This window comes from Dasypus novemcinctus, chromosome 13 (assembly GCF_030445035.2).
Source record: "Dasypus novemcinctus isolate mDasNov1 chromosome 13, mDasNov1.1.hap2, whole genome shotgun sequence".
Taxonomy (NCBI): Eukaryota; Metazoa; Chordata; class Mammalia; order Cingulata; family Dasypodidae; genus Dasypus; species Dasypus novemcinctus.
The window spans coordinates 36,679,889-36,700,064 of record NC_080685.1 but is presented as its reverse complement, the minus strand read 5'-3'; the positions used below and the strand labels follow the sequence as shown (position 1 = coordinate 36,700,064).

At 45.3% G+C, this 20,176-nt stretch overlaps 1 protein-coding gene across 1 annotated transcript in view; it reads right to left on the bottom strand.

Moving 5' to 3' along the window:
- Positions 1-5,547: 5,547 nt before the first annotated feature.
- LOC105745887 (Fc receptor-like protein 6) overlaps positions 5,548-20,176 on the bottom strand; it is a 304,798-nt gene continuing 290,169 nt past the window's right edge. Inside the window, exon 2 of the transcript XR_011645441.1 lies at positions 5,548-5,648. The gene's annotated coding sequence lies outside the window, so the exon portion shown is untranslated. The remainder of the gene's footprint in view (positions 5,649-20,176) is intronic.

The following is a 20,176-nucleotide window of genomic DNA, read 5'->3' as shown; positions in this document are numbered from 1 at the left end:
GCTAGTCCATGGCCCTAGTCTACACCCAACCCAGACTAGATCTCATGAATGGCACCTACAGAAAACATGCAAATCAATGAAATTTGCCTGGGGAAGGCCAAGAGCACATAAAATCTTCTGTAAGAGGTTAGGGGTATCACCTCATGGGCATGGCTACAGCAATTATCATTTCCCACAGGGCCCACCTGGGTTTGGAGGAGATTTGCTACTAAATATATATTGGTAGAGAACAGACAGTGTTGTATTTGTTATAAAAGTTAGTGCGGATGAGGCTGGATCTCAAAACTGTTTTCCATTCTGAATCCCATACATTGAAAACTCAGACTATATCACTAGGTTGTTTCATAGACACATATCCATGGTGAAAGAATAAGTCAAGGGAAAAATAGGGCAAGAGAGCAGTTTAAGCAATTGCAGCAGTTTATTGGCACAAAGGACCCAGTTATCAAGGCTACAAATAAGTCATCAACTTCAGGCATGGACTTGCACACAAGTGTTTCTCAAATTTCTGCTTACTTGGACAAGTATGCTTCCCTCTCAAGAGTAGGCCTTGAATTCATAATAGCTGGAGAATATTTTTTAAAGTAATGGAAGAAGTGCTTACATAACTCATTTCTAAATCAGGATGGGACTATATTTCTGAAATGCTGCAGACTTGAGCAGAAGCCTGCTAGATGGTGACTGAGCGGCAGTCGCACACTCTCCAGGGGGAACAGCACTGCTGGAGACTGGGGCAGCTGGTGAGGGAAGCTGCTGGGATTAGAGGTCCACTGAAGGCCCGTGGGTCTAAATTCAATTCTGGGGAACACAAGATGTTGTCGTATGTTTTTAAAATTAGAATGAAGTCTTTTCTCTGTGCTCCCAAGAGGGAAGGCAGTTTATAGTTAGACAGCCCCATGTTTAAATCCTGGTTCTAGCCGTGTGACTTTGGGCATGTTCCTGCAACATTCTGGGCTTCAGTTTACTCATCTGTGTCCTGGTCATTATAATAGATCCTAGTTCATGGGGTTGTTTTGAGGATTAAATGAGATAATTAAGTAAAGCCCTTGGCACAGTGCCTGGTGTGCATTAAGGGTTCAAAGAGGAACAAAACCTGAAAGGATACTAGGATTTCAGCCATGAAAAGAAGTTTTGAGGGCTTGATGCTAGTCCCACACACTTCAAAACATATATGATGAGCAAGGACATTTGCATGATATAAATCAGAAGTGCTCAAAAGAATCAGCTTCATCTTCTGACCTGACATGCTCAGGCTGCATTTTAAAGATCTGCAAGGATTCTCAAGCTGTTGGCTTCACTGTCAGGTGAAGGGTCGCTCTCCACCCTCCTAAGAGAATGAACAGAGTGGTTGTCAGGGGGTGAGCTGGTAAGATGCCTGCAAGCCCAAGCCCCAGTCGGGAAGGAGATCCCTCTCCCATGGGGAAACTCTGGAACCAGGGGAGGGAAGGTCTTGGCAGCAGGAAGTCTTGTCAAAGGAGTGCGAGCCCTGAAGTTACACCTGGTTTGTATCCCTCCTCCTTCAGTATAAGTGTTTGGTTTTGGGCAACTTACTTATTTCTCAGAATTTCAGTTCCCTCATATACAAAAACGGAAAATACCTGACTAGCAGAGTTGTGAGGATAAAGTCATATAATACAAAGCATGTAAACCCCCTGCTGGGTGCTACATAAATGGCAACAATTATAACAATACGAATAAGCAAAGTGTGATATGTATCAGTGGTAATTGATATTGTTTTGTGATAACACAATCCTGTGAGACCAAATAAGTTTCCTTTTCAGAAAGGAAGGCAAGAGATGTAAATAGCAGAAGGTTTGATTTGAGGCTTGGCAAAGAGGTGCAGTTCATGCTGGGAAATGGTTAATGGATGGGGTAAAATGCCTGTCCCAGGATGCGTGCTCACCATTGCCTGGGATGATCTGACCTGGGGAGGCAGGGGGAGCTGGAGGGGTGCGTATAACCCAGAGCAGTGCAGGAGGCGCAGAGCTGGGCTGAGCAACACAAACTCCACATTACGAACAGCTTAGGGGCGGGCACTGTGAGGACAAAACGTAATTCCTAGCAAGGTGAGGGGCAGCTGGCAGTGTGCAGGCAGGTGTGGCCTAGTTCCCTGCTCTGGTCCTCCCCGCAGCAGGGTGAGGGTGCTGGGTGCTGGGGCACATGGCGCGTGAAGCAGTCATGGAACCTAGAGCCACACAAAAAAGGACGGCCTGAAGGTAAAGTGGAGAGGGGGATCCAGGAAGGGAGGACGCTTCCCAGACAGTGAGCCTGGTGCTCTTCCTAGCTCAGCTCCAGCTGCTTCTGCATCACAGCAGTTTCTGGGAGAGGAGCCCAAGAGGTGATGGGTGTGGAGCCCCAGTGATATGGAGGGTTGTTTCCCACATAGAGCAGCCTCCACTGCGCAGGGAGCTTGGATCACATACCAGAGAATAAACATGGAAGGAAACTAAAAACATCGGGGCAGGAGGTGGGAGTAGATGTTACTGTAGCTATGCTCAACAGCAACTCATTGAGAATAAAACCCTCCTGGATATAGAAAGTTTATGTTGTCCATGTCCAATTTTGAAACTAGACTAGGAAAAGGTTAGGGACTGGGGAAGGGTGCCAGGCACTGCTCAAAATGATAATGGTGCTCTGAGTTGGCCCCTTCTACCTAACTAAGATGTGTGCATCCACAGGAGATATTCCCCTAGGGAATGGAGGCTTGTGATTTCATCTTGTTGATCTGATGCAGTAGTTCTCAACCAGGAGTGATTGTGCCCCTATCCCCTGTTGTAGACTGAATCATGAATCCCAACAAAAAAACCATGTATTTAATCTTATCTGGAGACACTGCTGGTTGTCATAACTGGGGAGGGGAGGTGGTGTTCTACTGGCATTTAGTGGGTAGAAGCCAGGGTGCTGCCAAATATTGTACAATGCACAGTGCAGTCCCCCCCAACAAAGAATTATCTGGCCCCAAATATCAATAGTGCTGAGGATGAGAAACCCTGCTGTGATGCAACATGAAGGATCTTTGTACAGAGAGGTGGCTTCCTTGCATTTACTATCTCATTGTAAGACATAACAGGGAATGTATGAGCTAGCCTGTTACCCTTCCTTGGTGGCCAAAGACAGAAGAGCAGAAGAGGGGGTGATGAGAAGGAAAAATTTGAGGGTAGGAATCAGCCTGAAGGGAGTTTCAGACTGACTCCCAAGGGAGATGAAGGAATAAGGGCAGAGGTTTTCATTTTGAGTCAACTCTTAGTTATTTAAAAACCGATTTCCTTACGCACATAATTATATGTTTATTGCCCTGAGGAACTCTTGAGGGAGAGTAGACCAGTTTAAATCTCTGGGATGGAGGCTGTACCCGGGCTTTAATGATGTTAGAATTTTTTTCTGTCTTCTTTGAAGGAGCCATGAGAGTAAGGGAAGGGTAAAGATTCCACTTCTGCAGTGCAGAGGGTAGGGGCAGGATGGAGGGGCACAGAAAGAGAGGGGCAAAAAGGGCATGGGGCAGCCCCTGACCCAGCAGAGACTGAACTCTGGGGTAGAGATTTAAGCCTTTAAGCTCCCACCTCCCTTCCTACCCCCTCAGAGCAGAGGAGACTGAGTCAGGAAGTGAGCCCCTTCCCACCTTTCACCCCGCCCTTGAAAAATGCTCAGGTTTCTATCAAGAAACAGAATGGGGCCGTGGTGTTGGGGCATGGGCAGGTGGATGGAGCATTTGGTGAAGGGGTAAAGGTTCGAGTGCTGCCTCCCTGCATGCTACTTTTCACTTCTCTGTTGCAGCCTGAATGCCTGGAATTGTAGGTTTCTTCTCTTTAGGAGATGTCCTCATTTGTGGAGGCAGAGACCAAGAAAAAAGAGTGAAGTAACTGATAATTCAGATTGGACATACAGAGAAAAAGTGGGGAGCCTTAATGTCTCTTTCTTAGGTTGCTAAAACTTTTTTTTTAAAGATTTATTTTTATTTATTTAATTCCCCTCCCCCGGTTGTCTGTTTTCTGTGTCTTTTTGCTGCGTCTTGTTTCTTTGTCCGCTTCTGTTGTCGTCAGCGGCACAGGAAGTATGGGCGGCGCCATTCCTCAGCAGGATGGACTTTCTTTCACGCTGGGCTGCTCTCCTTACGGGTGCACTCCTTGCGCGTGGGGCTCCCCTTCGCGGGGGACACCCCTGTGTGGCACAGCACTCCTTGCGCGCATCAGCACTGCGCATGGGCCAGCTCCACACGGGTCAAGGAGGCCCGGGGTTTGAACCGTGGACCTCCCATGTGGTAGACGGACGCCCTAACCACTGGGCCAAAGTCTTTGACTGATGTAAACTCTGTGAGAGTGAGTTGGATGGGTGGTGGTATAAAGGAGGAAAGTGGAGGGAAAAGTGGGTGGGTTAGGCCTGGCTCTGGCCTAGGCTAGGAGGGATGGGGTTTACAGGGGAAGCTTAGACTCCTTCCACCTGTTTCCACCATATCATGAATGCATATTTGTCATAGTGCAGAAGCTACAACATGAAGAGTCAAATTGGCTGGTGTATACCATTCAACCTATCTCTAAGGAGCCATAGTTTGTTGCTGGTCATGGGAGGATGTGATGCAATGGAGGGAATGAAGGCAACACCTGAGAATGTGGCTAGGATTCGTACCAGCAAAGTTCTTCATTTACTTATCAGATGACTGCTCTCCATGACCACCCACACTGGCTCAATTCCAGCACTCTGCCTGAGGTTGTGAGGGGCAGCATGATGGGCTGGAGGTCCCAGCTGAGCCGGGCAGCAACCATGGCTAGTGAGAGGTGCCAGCCCTTGGCAGGTGCAGATGGTGGTTATCTGCGAGCACAACATCCAGGCCTTCTCTGTCCTGAGAAGGATAAGCCATGACACACATGTGCAGGTGAGCTTTGATTATGGGGCTGTGTCAACAAGGGTCGTCTTGGCCCTTTACTGTTAGAGATGCTGGGATGCAAGGCCAGGCTGCTGAGGTTTTGCATCCTTTTCATTTACCAGCTCTCCAGCAGCTACAATCAAATTCAATATTGTTAAGGATCAAAGAGATGGCATTTCAGCATCTTCAGGAAGTTAAAGATATGTGTTGTCGTCCTGGCCTGTCCTTCTACTATCTAGGGACATGACCTTGGGTGGCTGGTTATTTGGCCTCCCAGGGTCTCAACGACCTCAGAGGGCAGGGATGGCCTGTCAGCCTTTCCTCTATCTCAGGGCTATTGTTGAGGATCAAGTAAGGAGCTGGGTAGTGCTTATAAACTAAAGTGCTGTGCAGATGTGAGCTGGTTCCTATAGATTATTTATTCCAGGCAGCAGCAGAGGGACCCCACCTCTTCAATGAGGCCCACGCCATCCCTTTGATCAGTTCAGGGTCTGCCTGCAGGATCCTGAGCCAGCTGGGAGCTGGAAGGCTTACCACTTTTAGTTCCCTCCTGGGTCTCTGGCCTCATCTGCCACCTTGCTCAGAGGAGTGGGGGCGCTGACATAGGGCACTGAGGCCCCTTATTTCATTCACTGGTAGAACTGGAATACTGCTTTCTCCTGCTCGTAGGTCTCGATGGAGTGGGGGCGATGGCGTCTCCTGCAGTCAGGCCGTGCTCCTTCACCAGGGAGCAAGCCAGCATGGTGCTGGTGTGGCCAAAGCCCAGTGCACACTGCACTCCCACTGCCTGCGGAGACAGGAACTGAGGAATGGAGGCCGGGGCCCTCCCCAGCACTTCTTTGTCCCTCCCTTGGGCCATTTCTCTCCCCTTAGCTCTGCGTCAGGCTCAGGACTCAGCACAAGTGCCAGCCAAGTCAGGGAGGGCTATCACTGCCTGTGTGGCTAGAAGGCCACCAATGACCACAGAAGGAGCTGGTTCAGTCTCTGAGCTTCCAGCCCATTTCCCCACAACCCTCTAGCTGTGCTACCCAATTCAGAAGCTGTAATAATTTACTTGAAGTGTGGCTAGTCCAAAGTGAAATGTGGTGTAAAAAGCACAAACAATTTTGAAAATGTAGTACAAAAAAGCATGAAAAAATCTCACCAAGAAATTATTTTACATTGATCATATGTTGAAATAATATAGGTATACCTAGGAGATATTGTGTGCTCGGTTCCAGATCACCACAATAAAGCAGGTATCACAACAAAGCGAGTCACACAAATTTTTTGGTTTTCTAGTGCATAATAGTTATCTTTACATTATATTATAGTCTATTAAGTATGCAATAGCAGTATGTCTTAAAAATCACTGTACGTACCCTAATTAAAATGTTATAAACCCAGGTATGCCTGTCATGTTTTTTAACTTACTGGTTGTGATGGTTAGGCTAATGTGTCCATTCGGTCAGGTAATTGTGCCCAGTTGTTTGGTCAAGCAAGCACTGGGCTAATTGTAATACAAGGACATTTATGGGCTTTAGTCACCAGTGACTTTACTGCATAGATAGCTGAGTACATCTACGTCAATCACGGCAATTGCCATCAGCGATGAGTGACACTTTATCAAAGCAGCTGAATGCCCTAAAAGGGGAAGTGATTTCAGCATTCAGAGAGAATTTCCCATCTCATCTTTGGACAGTCAGTGTGTCCTGGAACTCATCAAGGACCTTCATCAGACTTTCATCAGAGCCCGGGTTTGCAGCTGCCTGGGGAACCTGGACTTGTGCATTCTCATGGTCGCGTGAGACTCATAAAATCACATACTATTGACAGATGTCTCCTGTTGATTCCGTTCAGTAGAGAACCCTGACTAATACACTGGGTTAAATAAAACCACGTTATCAAAACTAATTTTCCCAGCTTTTTGCTTTTTAAAAAATAATGGGGCTTCTAGAAAAGCTATATGGCTCTATTACATTTGATTGGACCACGCTGCTTTAGAGACTGCTAAATAGCCTCTGTGACTTTAACCCACACCTCTCTCAAGTCTCTCTCTCCTTCTCAAGTGAGGATATTAGCTGGTTCTTTGTTGACTTTCAGCTACCTGCCTTTCCTCAGGCCCAGTTCACCTGCTTCCCCCTCTCCTTTACTGCTCCCATTCACACCTTCTCCCTAAGGCTTTTCGTCCTTGTTCTGCATCTCCAGGCCCGGTCCAACCTCAGGTCCGCCCTTGCTCTCCGAGCACCCTTTCCAAGCCCCTCCCACTCAGCGCTGACCCCACCCGCTGACCTCTCCCCGAGCGCTGGCCTTGTCCACTAGCTCTATGAAGCTGTCGATCTGGTTCGGAGCCGGGGGGCAGAAGTCCGGGATGCGAAACCGGTGCAGGATGAGCCCGGGGCAGCTGTCGCTGTGGGGAGGTTTGCGCTCTGTCAGGGACACCAGGTGCCGCACGCCCTGGTCCCACAGGAACTGGTAGTGGGCGGGCAGCCGCGGCAGCGCCAGCCCCGCCAGCCGGCCAGGGAGCACCCACGAGAAGTTGGGGGCCTTCGCGCCCATAGCTGGGGGAGGGAACAGGACATCGGGTCACCTGGGGCGATGCCAGTCCAGTCCCGCTCTGCCGACTCCACCTCCTGCCTGCCCTAGGCTGGGTAACCTGCCTCCTGGTTGTCACTTGCCTCTCTGAGGCCACTTGGACCCGCGGGCACCGCCAGGGGTTACGTCCCGCTGGGTCTCCGCGGGGGGATTGGCCCAGCGGCTTGCAGAACGCTGAACCCGGCTCTGACAGACCAAGGAAAGCTCGGAGATCAGAACCAGCCCTGGGTGGGGCGCTCGCTGATTGGTTGGATCGTCAATTGTAGGCAGGGTCATTGCAGCGGCGCGTGTGGAGTTGGTGGAACAAATGAAGCCCCCAAGAAGGAAACCCGGAACGTATTAAGAATTGCTTTTTGTGGATGAATCAACCCGGGGTCAGACTCTGCTGCTCCCAGTAGGGCTCTGAACTGTGGAAAATGCACACACAATTTACTCTGCTTTACTCTGAAGCAATATGTTCATCTACTCTCCGAAGGTTCGAGGAGCTGCCAAATTTACCCTCTCCTCCCCTTCCTTACAGTCACAGCCCTGATCAAGTCCTTTCTGTTTCCACTCCCAATTCCCTGTTAGTCTTTGCATTTTTAGCCTGCCCCAATTCATTCCTTCCCTTCCTTCCTCTCTGGCCTTCCAGCCACCATCCCCCACTTCATACCACCTGCCCCCTCTCCCCCTCTGTCTCTTCTCTCTATCAAATTGCTCCTCAGGGTTTCTGATTGCACTGCCTCTGGTTACATGATCTCCAGCACTTGTTCCTTTGAAGTTACTCATAGTTCCTTTACCTTGTTCTCTTTTCTTTGCTTCCTCCATTCATCAGGGAAAAACTTCTCACCTCTCTCCCCCCCACCCTATGCCTCTTCTCTGCCTCCTTGTGACCCATTATAAGCCCATCCTTCCAAGAGGAAAGACAGTTCTGGGGGACACAGAGATTGACTCTTCCTCCGACCTCTCTAACTGTGTTCCTCCCCCTAATGTATGGTATTCTGCAAGGTAGAAGCACATCCATCAACTTACCTGTTAGGGGTTGAATCATGTCCTTCACAAAAACATATCAGGTCCCAACCCCTTGTCCTGGGTGTGAACATTTTCCTTTGGAAATGTTCTTAGTTACGGTATGCCCAAACTGGATGAGGGTGGGCTTTTTTCCAATATAGCTGAAGTTCTCAGAAGTAAAGGAAATTGGATACGCAGAAAGAAGCTGTGGGGAACAACCAGAAGCTGGAAATAATTGGAACCTGAAAGAGAAAGAAGATAGTGCCATGTGCCTTGTCATGAGATGGAAAAACCAAGAATCAAGGATCACCAGCAGTCACCCCCAGAATGCCAATCTTTGGAGAGAAAGCATTGCCTTGCTGATGCCTTGATTTTGGACTTCTCCTAGCCTCAAAATCTTGAGCCAACAAATTGCCATTGTTTAAACCAACCCATTGTATTGTATTTGTTTTAGCAGCTAGGAAACTAAAATACTACCTGAGAGATCTCATTCAACCTCCTTCTGGGAAGACCAGTTGGCTCCCATATTTAGGACTTTCTTTCCCTTCTCACTCTGCTCTTTTTTTCTGACATGGTGAAATGTGCCCAGGACTCCCAGATGGGCTGTGTCCCATTGTCAGGGGTGCCATTTCCATTTCCTGTCTGGGTCCAGGGAGTTTCAAACTGTAAGGAAAAGCCCCTCTCTGATGGTTTTCTGGCTAGGATCCCTGCAACCTAGCTCTGTCAGCCCTCCTTTGCCCCCTCCTTTCCCAACTAATGACCCTCTTTATCCTCTGTAAAGTGTTTCTTGACTCTCAGAACGGTTTAGATTCTTTCTGTTCTCCATCTCATCTTGTTTAAATGTATATTTGCAGTATGACTGTCATACTTACATTGAGTTACTTGTTTATCTAAGAGCAGAGATTGTGTCTTTCCATCTTTGGCTTCCACACATTTGGTGTGGAACTGATACACTGTGCTCAAAAATGCCAAATGAACCAATGGATTGAAAAAGAAAACCAAGTAGAGCGCATATGCAACAATGTGTGTACATTTCCCGGGGTGTATGTAGATCCCCAGGACTATAAGACAATGTATATTTGCATCTCTTTTTTATTTCATGAGTTTCAGGACTGTGTTGAGTGTTGTATGAGCACCTCTCAGAGGTTTTCTTTTTAATGTGCCTGTGCTTAAGGAAAGAATGACTGTGTCATTGTGATCCATGCTAAGTTTAATGGCTGTTTTTTTGTTTTGTTTTGTTTTTATTAAAGGGATAAGTCAGCCTTGCTCTTTATAGAACACTGCTCCTGTGTTGTGGGTACATAGGATATTCTGTGTATGCAAGTGTGTGTATTGATGGGAATGTATTCTTGGAGAATATCTGTCAACACTGAAGGCTGGCTAAGGATGAAGCTTAAGTAATTTCCCTGACTTCAAGGAATTTACAACATATCCAGGGGAATTCAGACTCAGATCTAATTGTTCTCATAACATATAATAAAGTACTAAATTGTTCATCAAAGACAGTCAGGCAATAAATATCAAAAAGGTCATTGTGCAGTAAAAATAACAAGCATGAAGAAATTGGTGGGGAAAGAAGAGCTCCGGTTAGAACCACCAGAAAAACTTTGGAAAACAAGGAATTCCCTTCCTATTTGTTCTCTGTCCATTACGAAATATTTGAACTAACTTTCATGGAAAAGCTTAACAGTTTTAAGGCAATCTATCTCTGTCTTCCCCAGTTGATTAGAATGTTTGGCCTTTTCCTTTTTCATCTTGAAATCCCAGTGATGCCAGTGGCAGTTAGAGATGAGGTCAGAGTCAGGGAATTCCTGCCTGCATCCCACCAAGGCAAATGATTGCTTGGATTGGGGTTAGAGTTCCTGTGATCCTTGGATTTAGTCAGAATTCTCAGTTTCCTAAATGTTCTAATCTTCCTATATCTAAATGCATTTTATACCTTGACCAAGTCTTGGGGACCCTGTGATCTGGAAATTGGACCTAAGAAGAAGGGATGGTGTGGTCACTAGCCTGCAAGATGGCCCCCAGTGACCATCTCAAGCCGTAGAGTCCTCTTTTACATTAATAGGGCCAGTTGTAACCAGTAGGATGTTGTGGAAATAATGGTATGTGGCTTCTTAGGCTAAGTCAGAAAAACATTGTTGTTTCTGTCTTTCTCTTGGGAGAAGCCAGCTGCCATTTTGTGAGAATGCTCAAGCAGCCTTATGGAAATGTCTATGTTGTGAGAACTGAGGCCTATTGCCTACAGTCATGTATGTGAGCTAGTTATCTCGGAAATGGATCCTCCAGCCCCAGCAAGCCTGTAGACTGCAGCCCCCTCCTATTCTTTGCTATAACCACTAGGAAGTTGCAGAATCAGAACCACCCTGCTAAGCTGTTTCTGAATTCCTTACTCATAGAAACGGTGAGATAATAAGTATTTATTGCTTTAGTGTGTTAAATTTGGGAGTAATTTGTTATGCAGCAAAAGGTAAATGGGAATATTCAGTTTGAAGAAAAGAAGAGAATAATATTCATCTACTCAATAGGTAAAATCAAAGCCAGGTTAACTAATAAACAGTTATTCAATAAGCACTTTGTGATCTAAGTGTGTGTATATATATTAGGGATGGGGCGTTGTGATAGGGCAGTGCAAAATTTCCACATTTGGAGAACTATTCTGTGTAGAGGAACCAACTAAAATTGTTGGGGTGTGGTTTTTGTAAGTGTTTGCTATTAAGGGTATGGAAGTTTCATGTAGGATTTACATAGTTAGAGATCATTTGCAAATTATTTAACAGCTGCCCATGGCACAGGAAGCAACCAATCAGAATGGACATTTTATCAATCAGAGCCGCTTCCTATAAACAAACAGCAAAGCCATACTGGTATTTACTGAAGGCATGTTGGCCTTGGGTGTAGAGGCTGTGAGGTATCTTGGGGTGTGGTCAGATTACCTTGGACTTTTAATACAGGTCTTTCCACAAGATGGCACTGAAAGGTTTCCGTGGGTTTTTTTTCCCTTTTTTTTTTTTCTCCCCTCTTGTTGAAAATTTATGTTTGGATACCCATGACTCAAATTTCATAATTTTCTAGTTTACATTTTTATACATTTCATAATTCTTTATGGCACTTAAAATTATATTTTTCACTTCAATATTCCAGGAGCACATTGAGACCTAGCATTGACCTAAACCAAGATACTCAAACATTTCATGTCTCAGTTTTCTCATCTACAAAATATGGATCATATACCTACATCACAGAATTATTGATAGGGTTAAATAAACTAGGAATGTGTAAAGTACCATACAAAATGCTGACACATAATTGGTAATCAAAAGATGGAAACACCTGCTATTACCACAGCCATAGGGGGGTTTAGTTCAATGAGAGGAAATGAGGAAATTACATTTTATGTTGAAAAATCTCTGATACAAAATGTACAGTTACAGGATGTTGTGGTAGGCAGAATTCTAAGATGACCCCAAATGACCTAAACCCCTGTATCATCCCCTCTTTCGATATCATTCCCATGATTATGTTATGCTGAATGACAAAAAGATTTATAGACATAGTTAATATCCCTAATTAATTGAGTTAGTCAAAAGAGAGATTTTCCTGGGTGGATGTGATCTAATCTTAAACGGGTCCTAGAGGTCTTAGGCAGACCAAGTTAGAGATTTGTTCCTGCTAGCCTAGAAGAAAGCAAACACAAGCGCAGTGACTCTTCTATGGAGGGCCATGTAGCAAGGAACTGAAGGTGGCATCTATAAATTGAGAGCAGACCCTAGCCAACAGCTACTGAGAAAACGGGGAGAGGGGTGGGGTGCAGCGGATGTAGCTCAATTGGTTGAACACCTGCTTCCCAGGTATGAGGTCCCAGGTTCGATCCAAAAAACAAAACAAAGCAACAACACCAACAACAAAAACACATGGGGGCTTCAGCCTTCCAACTGCAAGGAAGTGAATTCTACAAGCAATCCGAATGAGCTTGAAAGAGGACCCTAAGCCTCATAAGAGAATCACAGCCCGACCTGCACCCTGATTTCAGCCTGATGGGACCCTGAGCAGAAGACTCGGCTAATGTACAACCAGGCTTCTGAGATACAGAGCTGTGAGAAAATAAATGGGTGCTGTTTTAAGCCATTCAGTTTGTGGGAATTTGTTCTGCAGCAATAGAAAACTAGGACAGATGTCCTTATTAACTTACTTTATTTTCTTATCTTTCATATGCTGACTGCAATAGTAGACCTTTGAAGTTTCTAAACTGTGGGAGGAAGGGCACCCAGCTTGCCACAGTAGCAAACGGTGCGGCAAGAAGTGATACCGCCTCTGCCCACTGGGCCTAGATAAGGTGACCACGCCTGACTAGGCCTTTGCTGCTAACGGCTGGCCGGTGCTGCCCTCCCCCTTTCTATCTCCCGCCTAGCCCAACATCCGGCCAGCTCTCACTCCCCCTTTCCCCTACCCTATTCCAAACCTCTCCGCCAGCCCTCTGCCTAGCAACCACTTACAATCACCTATCAGGAAGCAGTACCCGCCCGCACCTATCAAATCCTTCCACGCAGTCCCTAACCCTATAAAGCTATGTCCCCTTCCGCAATAAACCGGACTTGCGTACCAGACCTGGTCTCCGCGGCATTCTTTCTCCCCTCGCCGCGCGTCCTCCACGCCTGAGAGCCCCTCTGAGGCTGTCTGCCGCAGCCTCAGACGCCTTTGCAGCCAGCTGACCCCTCCAAACCCCCCCGTCAGCGTCGGGGTGCAAGCCGCCCCAGCCGCACTAAACTGCTCTATTATTTCTTGTCCTTTGCCCCTTTTGTTTTAACCCATTCGGTCTCCAAAATTATAGATCACAAAGGTTCATTGTTTACCTCATTTTGTAGTACAGATGCAACAAATACGTTGAATCAATGGCACTTAGGAATGGTCTACATCTGATTCCTTTTCGACAACTTCCTGCCCTCCTGGCTCTTCTCCTGACCTCCTTTAGACTGTGTGTCTCAAAGTGTGATCCTCAGTTCAGTAGCAACACTATCATCTTGGAGGCTGAGAGAAATGCAGTGATTTCGGCCCCATCCCAGACTTGTGGGATCCCCAGGTGACACATATGCACTTCAAAGTCTGAGAATCCCTGCTGTAGACCACTTTCCCATGCAGCTATAATCTCTCTTCTGCTTTACGGTCGTTGCTAGCACCCCAAACATGGCCTGGCATGAGGGGTGGCAATTTGGAGATGTCCAAGTGTGTCCCCTCAGGACTTGTAACTCGGCTTCTCTGCAGAAGCTTTGGCTGGGCAGGGCTGAGGGCAGAGGAGCCAGCTGGCAGGAGAGGTCGCCAGGGAGCCTAACTGACCTGGCGAAAGCCTCACGTCAATTAGAAGTGCCTGAGAAATGCCTCCCTGTCCCTGTTTGGAAAAAACATTATCTATGGGTTAGGCAGATTGTACAAAAAAATATGCTCACATGTACATTACGCCTTTCCTGTTTTCACTTCAAAGAAGGGGTTGGTTCCCAGATTTCCTTTCTGGAGGAATTCTTAAAACGTCACTCTCTACCCTCTTCATTTTTAAACTACATTCCAGGCTTGGCAGAATCACCCAGTCATCATCCTTTAAGACCTGGAGTCTAGGAAGGGGAAGGGGAACTTGGGGGTCCTCTTGGTCCTCTGGCCATCGCAGTCTAAGTGCCTCCAGCCTCCCGACATTCTGGGTCGGGGAAGGGGACATGGACCAGCTCCTACCACTCTGGGCCCCCCCCCCCCACCCAGGAGACTTTATTTCCACCCACATCACATCCTTCAAGGACCCCTGCAGGATCCACCACCTCTGTGGAATCTGGACTGACTTTCGTTTGCCACCAGTGACTAGAATTGAAATCTCCTTTTCCATTTCTATAAACTCCTTAGCACTTTCAGGAGAATAGCCCCTGGAGGGCTTTATATGTCCCCCAGAATGAGGCTCCTTGCTTATCACTACAGCATAATCTTTCTTCAAATTCAGCAAAGATACCTGAACTGAAAAAAGGTCTCCTAAGATAAGCCAAACTCTCTTCAGCTTTTGCACATACCACCTCCATTACCTGTCCTGTCCTGACTGGTACCCTGAAGACATATCTCACCTCCTTTAAGATTCAATTTAGGAAAAAAACACTTCTTGTGAAAAGCTTTTCCTGCTATGCCTCCCTCACTAACAATCCATGTTTTTTGCCTCTCTTCTGAGGCTCTAGAGCAACTCTAGCAGAACATTTATTGCATTTTGTATTTAAAACATTTTAAAGCCTTTATGGCTTTATTATAAAAATATGTGTTTATTATAAAAGCATTAATATATACTTGCACAAAAAATGAAAAGTGATTCCTATTATCATTTTCTCTTAGTTGGTGTTGAACCAGGAAAAAAGAAGCCAGTTATGTTTCCCAGTATGAAAAGAAGCAATACAAGGAATTAGAGGCTTCCGTGTCTGCATAATGGGATGTGGCAGCAAAAGTTAGGGAAACTGGCCAGATGATCTCAGCCTGGAGCACCTAAGTGAGGGCACTCAAAAGACATTGCCTCCATGTTAGCTGAGTGGGGTCAGACCACCACACCATGGAGCCTAGAGTGTCTACAACTGAAAGCAGGAGGAGTGCATCCAGTATCCATGTAGAATCTAAGCCCCCACTTGACATAGATGTGCAATGGACACAACCAATCCAATGTCCACAGAGAAAATGTGGAATGGGTGTGGGAAGGGTAGCCATGGTGGCTGCTGGGTTTGGGGAATGGGAGGAAGAGATGAGATGTGGAGGCGTTTTCGGGACGTGGAGTTGTCCTGGGTGGTGCTTCACGGACAATTACAGGACATTGTAGACCCCCCCAGGGCCCACTGGATGGAACGGGGGAGAGTGTGGGCTATGATGTGGACCATTGACTACGGGGTGCAGTGATGTTCAGAGATGTACTTACTGGGTGCAATGGATGTCTCACGATGATGGGAGAGAGTGTTGCTGTGGGGGGAGTGGGGGGTGGGGGCGGTGGGGTTGATTGGGACCTCATGTTTTTTGAATGTAATTCGTAAAAATAAATAATTTTAATTAAAAAAAAAAAAGACATTGCCTCGAAGCCACTCTATGGTAAATCCTGAGAACTCGTGGAAAATTCCCAGCACTTTCTCATTTACAGAATTAACATGAAGAATCCCAAGAAACTCATCTGGATGCTATTTGGGACTCCTCGTGTCCTATGCTTCTGCCTACCTCTGGAGAATAATGCCCTTCCCTCTTTTTCACCTTCCATATCTCATGAAAGTGCCTTTCACTGACATTCAAAATGCTTGGGGAAGTGATTTTTGGGAAATGTTCCCACCTTCTCCTCTCTGTTGCAGAGAATTAAGAAGCAAGTGGCATTGAAGCAAGTTTACAACAGACAGCTTACCCTGAAATACTTATGGGGAGACAACCACTTTTGGTGTATTGCTTTTCATGTGTTTGTGTGTATGTGTGTAAATGAATCATATACACTTAAACTCCATCTCTAATGGCTCTATCTGTATACCTATACACATTTCTCCACTCTGGCTCCTTGAAGGTTTAATGAGCTTGCGTCCCTACTTTTGAGAGCAAGAATTCCCAGCACTGGTTTGACGACACCCTGGAGTGTCTTCCTTTATCTCAGGAGATGCCTTGAAAATCATAAAGCAAGATTAATTTAAATTTATTTACATTTGAAAACTAAACATATTTTATATAGTAATTACAAAGTATGAGTGTGTCTGTTGAAAACAAACTAATAAATGCTTGCCTTAGAGAGAAATCAAGAGGATGGGGTGGGGTGGGTTTGGAAGGGACCATAAAGATGGTTTATTCTGTATCCTTTCTAAAATGTCCTATCTAATTATTTTTAAGTTGGTATTTCCCAACTTAATCATGCTTCTCAAATTGGGAGTCAGGGCTGTAGGGGCTGAAAGCTCCCAGGATGCAGGTTTATCTTCCATGTCTACAGTGCCCCTGGCATATAGCAGACCCTCAGAAAACACATTTTATTTGAGTGTGTGTTAGGATGGGTATAGTGGTGGTGGACAGGGAGGGTACATGGCACATGAGAGTTCCAGTTTTGTGGAATTTGGAGGTCTTGAAATACCTGCCAGGGTCATAATCCCATCCAAGGTTTAGGATCTTGGATGAGCTGCTAATGGTTTTGTATGTGCCTTATTGATAACAATTTGTGCAATCATCAGAAGGTTAGATAGATCAACTAACATCAAAATGTGTGAGTTTCAACCAATCCAATGTCCACATAGAAGAGGTGGCATTGGATTGGGAAAAGTGGACATGGTGGCTGATGGGTATGGGGAAAGGCAGGAAGAGATGAGAGGTAGAGGCGTCTTTGGGACATGGAGCTGCCCTGGATGGTGCTTCAGAGGCAATCACCGGACATTGTATATCCTCACAGGGCCCACTGGATGGAATGGGGGAGAGTATGGGCCATGATGTGGACCATTGACTATGAGGTGCAGAGGTGCCCAAAGATGTACTTACCAAATCCAATGGATGTGTCATGATGATGGGAGGGAGTGTTGCTGGCGGGGGGGAGAGGTGGGGTGGGGGGGTGGGGTTGAATGGGACCTCACATATATATTTTTAATGTAATATTATTACAAAGTCAATAAAATAAAAAAATAAAAAAAAATAAATTTTGGATGGAATGTACAAGCATGGGACTGTATAATACAGTGAACCATGTAGTGGAAGACAGATTATGGTTAACAGTACAAATATGAGAATGTTCTCTCATGAACTATAACAAATGTACAATACTAATACATACTGTTAATAACAGTGTATATATGGAAAAATATACCAAAGGTACAATATGTACCATAAAAAAAAAATGTGTGAGTTTCAGTGACTTATTGCTGAGGATACAGTCCCAAGGCAATAGATGCAGGGATGAATTCTGAATTCTACACAAGACCAGTATTGTTAAAGCAATAGAGCTGGTGGATAAGAGGGTGGTCCCTGCGTGGGTTCAAATCCTGGCTCTGCCATTTACATATGATCCTGAATAAGTTGCCTTACATCTCTCTGTGCCTCTGTGCCCTCCTCTATAAAGTAGAGATAATCATAACATCATATGATTGTGATGATTAAATCAGTTAATCCACCTAAAGAGTTTTGAACAAAGTTTGGCACTGTGAGCACATTGGGGCTTATCTTCCTGGAATCCTGAGGTCACCATCCTTTGAAGAAGCTCAGAATTAAAGACCATTTTGTGGGAGGTGCAAGTTGAGCCCAGTCCCCAGGTGACCTGCCATCTAAATGAAGTTGCGTGAGTGGTCCCAGCATGACCAGCAGAAGAATGGCAGATCCAACCCACAGAATCTTGGGCAGAATGATGAGGAGCCAAATAGTTGGGAGAACCACTTCCAGAGAATAGAACCAGGCTCTAATCGAGGACTATCCTCTGCATCCAGAGAAGGAGGCCCTGAAATATATGCATGACTGGATTTCAGAATTGTTATGGACCAGTGACTGCTGTGCGTCTGCCGATTCCACTTTTAAAGCATAACACAGTAAAAGGAGAAGAAAAGTTCAAGCTTTTCCAGGTTGTGGAATGAGAAAATTCCCTTAGATGGCTTCTATTCCTTTGAGAAGGAACTCATCCGTTACAGAGGTACTCCAAATGCACATGACCCTGGGGACCAGGGTGCACTTTATCAACCTATCCATATATATATAAAATTAACAACTTTATTATTTCAAATTCACAAAAATAAAACAGAAAAAGGCAGCTGAACAAGTTATGGAAGCATTACTCCCCAAAAGTTCTTTTTCAGTCACTTTTATCTCATTTAATTCCTTCATGGATTTTTTTCCTGATCTACTTGCTGATTTTCAGGTTGGTCTTGAGGTAAAAATCGTTGGTTTCATTTTGTTGTTGTTGTTACTGAGTTTCCATTTGTTGGACAAATTTAATGTATCAGGCACTGTGGTAGTTATTTTATTTGTATTTTTCTATTTAATCTTTACAACTACCCTACATTGAAAATACTGTTTTTCCACTTTATAGATTATCCTGACATGGAGGGGTTTGAAAGCAGTTCTTCCTGACTTCAAGAGTTTGTTCATTTACACAATCTGGAATGGATTGGCCCTGCAGAACTTGGGGAAGACCCATCTTCCCTGAAATGCAGGTACTTCAGTTTCAGGGTCATCATGATGGTGTTTCTATCTGCTGTCTTGACTTTTTACTTGGGTTTCTGAGCCTTTGACTTGTTTTGGTCTTTGGTGCCTGGGGGTTTCTTGGTCCCTACCTGTGGGCTTGGTTTCTTACCTACAAGCTACCTGGACTCAGATCTATCTCAAAGTCCTGACTTTTGGATCCTGAGCCCTGCTGGCTTTTCCCATTCCCAGCCTCCACCTGTAATGTTTAGACTAGTTTCATTTTCCTGCCTGGCTTCCCATCCTGGCCCTGGAATGCCTCATTAGCACCAGGCCTATCCCAATGGGGAGATTCATTCTCACTTAAACACCAGAAATATTGGAGGAGTTGACAATCTGACATTTTCCTCTGGCATCTGTCACAAGTCTCATGGTATTTTTGATCATGGAGTTTGATTTTATATGTAATGAGAGCTCAACGAATGCTTTAACAAGAAGAAATTTTCTGTAATCAAGGGAAATTAATTGCTATTCTTTCCAGTTGTTGAGTTAGCTACACCTCTACAAATTGTAATATAGTGTTCTAAATTTATATTGAATTCCTGTGATGTCCTGAAATTGGGGTCAGCCCACCCTTCAAAAGAGACTAGAAATACAAATGCAGGGTATTTGATATAGGGTTCATGTGTGATAATTTTGACTGCTTTTTCATATTCTAAAAGTGAACAAAAGTTAGTTTCCTGACAGAGCCTAGATTTTTGTAATAACTTTACCTGTGTGAAATCCTAAATTTTCTCTTTCTGTACTGAAAAGAGAACTTCCACATACAAGATAACTAGCCCAAATCAAGATCCTTGGTTGGGAAAACAAAATTCATAACCTCATCCCAGCAAAGTTAAAGCCTTTTGTTTGCAGGTATGTTGTGTTCACATTGAATTTACTTAGAGAATTATGATTGTGATAATAGTCAGTGCCATCTCATGGAAGCTCATGATGATTTAAGGGCAAATTGTCGATCACACTTCTAAAAAAACTACATTGTTTCAAGCATAGCTCTTTTTTTTTTTGTCTTTATTTTTTTTTAATATTACATTCAAAAAATATGAGGTCCCCATATACCCCCCACCCCTCTCACTCCATTCCTCCCCCCATAGCAACAATCTCCTCCATCATCATGAGACATTCATTGCATTTGGTGAACACATCTCTGAGCACTGCTGCACCTCATGATCAATGATCCACATCATAGCCCACACTCTCCCACGTTCCATCCAGTGGGCCATGGGAGGACATACAATGTCTGGTAACTGTCCCTGCAGCATCCAAGTCCCAAAAACGTCTCCATATCTCATCTCTTCCTCCCATTCCCCACACCCAGCAACCACCATGGCCCCTTTCTCCACACCAATGCCACATTTTCTTCAATTACTAATCACAATAATTCATGAATAGAATATCAGTAAGTCCACTCTAAACCATATTCTATTCCTCCAACCTGTGGACCTTGGAATGGTTGTGTCCACTCCACATCTGTAGCAAGAGGGGGCTTAGATACCACGGATGCTGGATGCAATCCTCCTGCTTTCAGTTGTAGGCACTCTTGGCTCCCTTGTGAGGTGGTTGACCTTCTTC